The 6,000-nt window shown below is 36.4% G+C and overlaps 3 non-coding genes across 3 annotated transcripts; all 3 read right to left on the reverse strand.

The window, feature by feature from the left end:
* Nucleotides 1–1,171: 1,171 nt before the first annotated feature.
* On the reverse strand, nucleotides 1,172–1,244 carry trnah-aug (transfer RNA histidin (anticodon AUG)). The gene has a single exon. It is a non-coding gene; the product is annotated as a tRNA-His (tRNA).
* A 273-nt stretch (nucleotides 1,245–1,517) lies between these two features.
* trnay-gua (transfer RNA tyrosine (anticodon GUA)) lies at nucleotides 1,518–1,604 on the reverse strand. The gene is given in 2 exon segments: nucleotides 1,518–1,553; nucleotides 1,568–1,604. It is a non-coding gene; the product is annotated as a tRNA-Tyr (tRNA).
* Nucleotides 1,605–1,693: 89 nt separating this feature from the next.
* Nucleotides 1,694–1,765, reverse strand: trnae-uuc (transfer RNA glutamic acid (anticodon UUC)). Its single transcript has one exon. It is a non-coding gene; the product is annotated as a tRNA-Glu (tRNA).
* Between the last annotated feature and the right edge of the window lie 4,235 nt (nucleotides 1,766–6,000).

The raw sequence follows: 6,000 nt of genomic DNA on the forward strand, positions 1-6,000 counted from the left end.
ACACACATGATACACTCCTGTCAGAGTCTCTTGCGTGTGAGGAGAGTCATGCTACCGCTGAGCTACTGGAAGTTGATGACAATCTATACAGATACACTCCATACATATACACACACGATCCACTCTATTTGCCACCCTATAGATCCTATACATGTAAACGCAATACAAATACGCAATACACTCTATACATTCACAAACATAATACACTCTATCTGTATACACACGATGCACTCTATACATATACACTCTATACACTCTATGCATATAAACACGCATGATGCACTCTATACATATACACACATGATACACACTACACATGTACACACACTGCACTCAAGATACACTCTATACATATACACACACATGATACACTCCTTACATTTGCACACGATACACCCTATACATATACACACATGAATATACATATACACATGACACACTCCTGTCTGGGACATATACACACATGATACACTCCATTTGACACCCTATACATATATACACTCATACACATGATACACTCTATTCATATACACACACATGATGCTCTCTATACATATACACACAATTCAAAGTGCTTTACGTATTTTTTTCAGAAGAGCTGCAGCACACTTGCGTGGAGGCCCACAACTAGGCTTAAGGGCAAGTTTTGCCGGCTCTTCCCTGGTGTTAGCACATTGTTAGCACATTGTTTGAAACAAGGACAAGGCTCTGTCAACCTGGAGTTCCGTCACCACACATTCTGCTTTGTTTTTATGGCAAGAGGTTGTGTGGATGGGATGCTCGTCCAGGATTCCTGACAGTCCCTCCATAGATAACCTGAGATCCAGGGTCGGAGACTCTCTCCTCTCCAAGAGGAGGTTAAAAGCCATAGTTTCTTTTATGCATGTTTTATCAGAGCACTTAGGTATTGAGAGACTTACAAGTAGAAGAGATTACGCTGCAAGTTGGCTGGGTGACTTCTAAGTGGTGGGGACTTTTGCAACAAGTAGGCTGGGTTTTTGGTTGGTGTAGCTGTTAATAAAAATCAGCAGTTGGGACAGCCTTTGAAACCAGAGGAGCACCCAACAGGTTCTGTGCTGGCAGCCCCAGAAACTCGATTCACTCCAGAGTGGAACTGAACAGCTCCAGCGGGGGGAAAGGCGACCGCACTGCACTGACTGACAGTCCAAAGCGAGCCAGCCAGGAGTCGAACCTAGAATCTTCTGATCCATAGTCAAACGCGTTATCCATTGCGCCACTGGCCCTGTCTGCTTAGTTTGTCATCGTTAGCTTGTTTCTTGTAATAAGGACACGGCTCTGTCAACACGGAGTTCATTCAAAGCATGCTGTGCTTTGTTACTATGTCAGGTTGTGGTGTCGATAGGATGCTCTTACAGAACATGTGACAGTCCCTCCCTAGAAGAACTGTGATCCAGGGTCTGAGACTTTCTCCTCTCCAGGAGGAGAACTTTGAGCTCTAGCAACTAAGACGTATTCGAACTGCACAGGCATGAAAGCAGCTCTAAGCGCAAAAGACCTCCTTCGAGCCGGAGTCGAACCAGCGACCTAAGGATTGCCAACATCCCACCTACAGTCCTCCGCTCTACCAACTGAGATATCGAAGGCTTACAAGAGTCTTCCACAAGCCCACCCCCTTAAGGTTGCTGCACTTCGTCTGCTGGCCAAAAAGGGCAGAAGCAAAAATGCTCAAGCCTTCCCATACCGGGAGTCGAACCCGGGCCGCCTGGGTGAAAACCAGGAATCCTGACCGCTAGACCATATGGGAGCTATCACTTGTAAGGGCCAGTCTTTGCACAAACTTTAGTTCTTTCTGATTGTGTGCATTTCACTGCCCCTCTTGCACAAGTACCACTCATACATTTATGCACTCTCTCATACACAGTCTCATGGGTTCCGTAAGCTAGAATCTTCTGATCCTTAGTTATAAGGGTTATCCTTTGTGCCACTGGCACTCTGTTCAGCACCTTGTTAGCACATTGTTTGAAACAAGGACAAGGCTATGTCAACCTGGAGTTCCGTCACCACACATTCTGCTTTGTTTTTATGGCAAGAGGTTGTGTGGATGGGATGCTCTTCCAGGATTCCTGGCAAGTTTTTGCCGGCTCTTCCCTGGTGGTTAGGATTCGGCGGGCTCACCGCCGTGGCCTGGGTTTGATTCCTGGTCAGGGAACTTCCTTTTCACCTCCATGGTGAACTTTGTAATTACATGTGTACTGTGTATATTTACGTATACAATTATAAATAACCAAATACTGTACATGCAATATACAAATATTGAAGACACACATGATACACTCTATACAAATACACATGATACACCCTATACACACAGGCGATACAGTGCTGTCAGGGTTTGGAATAGAAAATGGGTCTCTGGCGTGAGAAAAAAGACACGTTACCACTGAGCTATTGGAAGTGGATTTCAAATGACACACTCTATACATAATCACATGATAAACCCTATACATATGCACACACATGATGCAGTCTTGTCGGGGTCTGGGAAAGAACTCAGGTCTCTGGTGTGAGAGGAGAGATACACCCTATACATATACACACAACACACTCTATACATAAACACACACATATGATACACTCTAAACAAATGCATATGACTATACATACACGATACACTTCTGTCTGGGATAGAACCCGGGTCTCTGGCGTGAGAGGAGAGTCATGTTACCACTGACTTACTGGAAGTTGATAACACATGATACACCCTATACATATACACACAATACACTCCATATGACACCTTATGCACAAAAACACAATACATTTACAAACATGATCCACTCCATACATATACACAATGCATTCTATACATACACATGAAACTCTCTATACATAATACACAAACATGGTACACTCTATACATATGCATACATACACCCTATACATTTACACACATGATGGATTATATACATTCACACACATGATACACGCTATACACAATACACATATACACACACGATACAGTCAAAAAAAAAAAAAAAACTAAACCGCATAATCTTTTGTATTTACAAGTAAATTAAGTTTTATACTCGGCCTATTGCTAAATCCAAAAGTTTATATATTTATAAATTACACTAATTAAACTAAATAACTATATATTATGCTAAATAACTAAAATAGGCTATATAGGCCTAGTCTTATTCTCTGATTCAAACAATGCAATGTCGCACCACTGACAAGCCAATGGCAGAGAAACTAAGCAACCACAGAAATCACGGAAACCGCAGTGAGCACTTTTCCTGAAGTTATGCCTTTCTTTTTTAAATTTAATTACAGTGTGTTTAATATTAAATTAATCAATAATGAATAGGCCTATAAGTGTATCCTGTGTGTACACGATACATTTCATACATATACAGACTTCATTGATACACACGATACACTCTATACATTTGCAAATATGATACACCCTATGCATATAGACACATACAGTATACATACATACAGGATACAGTCCTGTCAGGGTCTGGGATAGAACCCAGATCTCTGGCATCAGAGGAGAGTCACGTTACCACTGAGCTGCTGGATGGTGATGACACATGATACACTCCATACATATACAAACATGATACACCCTATACATATATGATACACTCCATACATATGCACACATGAAAGACTCTATACATATACACACATGATACATTCTATAGTACACAATACATTCCAAACACACAAAACTAACACATTTACAAAAACTATATATATATATATATATATATATATATATATATATATATATATATATATATATATATATATATATATATACGATGCATTCTATACATCTGCACACATGAAACTCTATACATAATACACAAACATGGTACACTCTATACATATGCATAAATACACCATATACATTTACACAGATTATGGATTATATACATTTACACATATGATACACCCTATACACATACACACACACACACACGCACGATACAGTGCTGTCAGGCTCTGGGATAGAACCTGGGTCTCTGGCATGAGAGGAAAGACACTTTACCACTGAGCGACTGGAAGGAACACATAAGACTATAAATACACACTCTATAGATATGCACACATGATACACATACATGGTACACTTTATACATATACACACATGATACATTCTATACATATACACTCCATACATATAGATTTTCCATTCGGAGAATTACAGTATTTAATAGCTTAGTCCTTATAAACAATCACACACGATATACACACACGGAACACTCTGTACATATACACACATATGATACATCCCATACTTACACAAACTTCATACATACACATATGATGGATTATATACATTAACACACGTGACATACGCCTGGCATCACGCAGATAACTCCTCTGTCTAAACACACTAGTTTTGAAGTGAGCGCCACCCGCTGTAAGTTTTCTCCGTATTTTTGGTTAGAAGAGTAGTTCTAGGTATAGCGTGAAACGCTGAAGATGTTTTGTTTGTTTATTTTCTATTAGATAGTTTAAAGGGTAAATATTAGCTAGATTTGGGGTTTTTGTTAAATTGCTTTCATTTATTTGGTGCCACTTAATTCTCGTTTCCCCATCCATAATATACATTGATTGATTGATTTTCTTTTGAGAGATCTTGTAAATAATACTTTTTTTTTGCTGTTTGACTACTTTCACTATTGTATATAAATTCACTTATTTTTGCAGTATTTTGGTTGTGGTTTTGATATTTTGCCACCTACTTACCACAAATTTTAATCACAATAAATGTTACCTCTTAAACCCTAGTGCCAAACTTTAAAGTAACAATAGTAATTGCATCCATGATAAAAGTTTGTAGTTACATATTACATGTGTACTGTGTATATGTATATAACTATAACACACAAATACTGTACACGGAATATACAAAAACACATTTACAATAATATCATAGCTGTATTTACAATGTTATAACAATGCAAATACAATGTAATAACAATGTAAGAACAATGTAATTACATTGTTATTACATAGTAATTATAATGTAATGACAATGTATTTAGTGTTGAAACTATGCTATTACAATGTAATTACTTTATAACAATGTAATTACAACGTTATTACATTGTAACTATAATGTAGTGACAGTGTTAGAACAATGTAAGTACAAATGTAAGTATAATGTATTTACATTGTAAATACATTCAAAATAAAAGTTTGTATTTACATATGTACTGCGTATATTTACGTATAAAAACACAAATACTGTACATGAAACATACAAAGAAACATTTTAGTTCATAAATATTATCTTGGATGTAACTACAATGTAATTACAATGTAATGACATAGTAATTGCACACAAGATAAAAGTTTGTAATTACATGTGTTCTGTGTATATTTACATATACAACTATAAATAACCAGATACTGAACATGCAATATACAAAGAAATATAGAAGTTTATAAAAATTATCTTGGAAGTAACTACAATGTAATTACAATGTAACAACACAGTAGTTACATTCAAGATAAAAGTTTGCAATTACATTTTACATGTATACTATGTACATTTAAGTATAAACTATAAGAATACACTGTACATAAAATATATAAAGAAACACACTAATAAATAATATCTGGGATGTAATTAACATGTAATAGCAATGTAATTACATTCAAGCTAATAGTTTGTAATTATATGTGTATTGTGTATATTAACGTAAATAACTATGAATACACAAACACAGTACATGAAATATGCAAAGAAACATATATAAATATCTTGGATGTAGCTAGAATATATTTAAAATGTAAATACAATGAAATGACATATGTAATTTCAACGTAACAACAGTAAATGCGCGCAGGTTCAACCATGTTTATAAATTTGATTAAAGTTTGTTATTACATATTACATATATATGTACTGTGCGTATTCAAGTATATAGCTATAAATACACACTGGACATGAAATACACAAACACAGTTGTAAATCTTGGATGCAATTACACTGTAATCACAATGTAATTGCATCCA

Source organism: Danio aesculapii, chromosome 22, assembly GCF_903798145.1.
Source record: "Danio aesculapii chromosome 22, fDanAes4.1, whole genome shotgun sequence".
Lineage (NCBI taxonomy): Eukaryota > Metazoa > Chordata > Actinopteri > Cypriniformes > Danionidae > Danio > Danio aesculapii.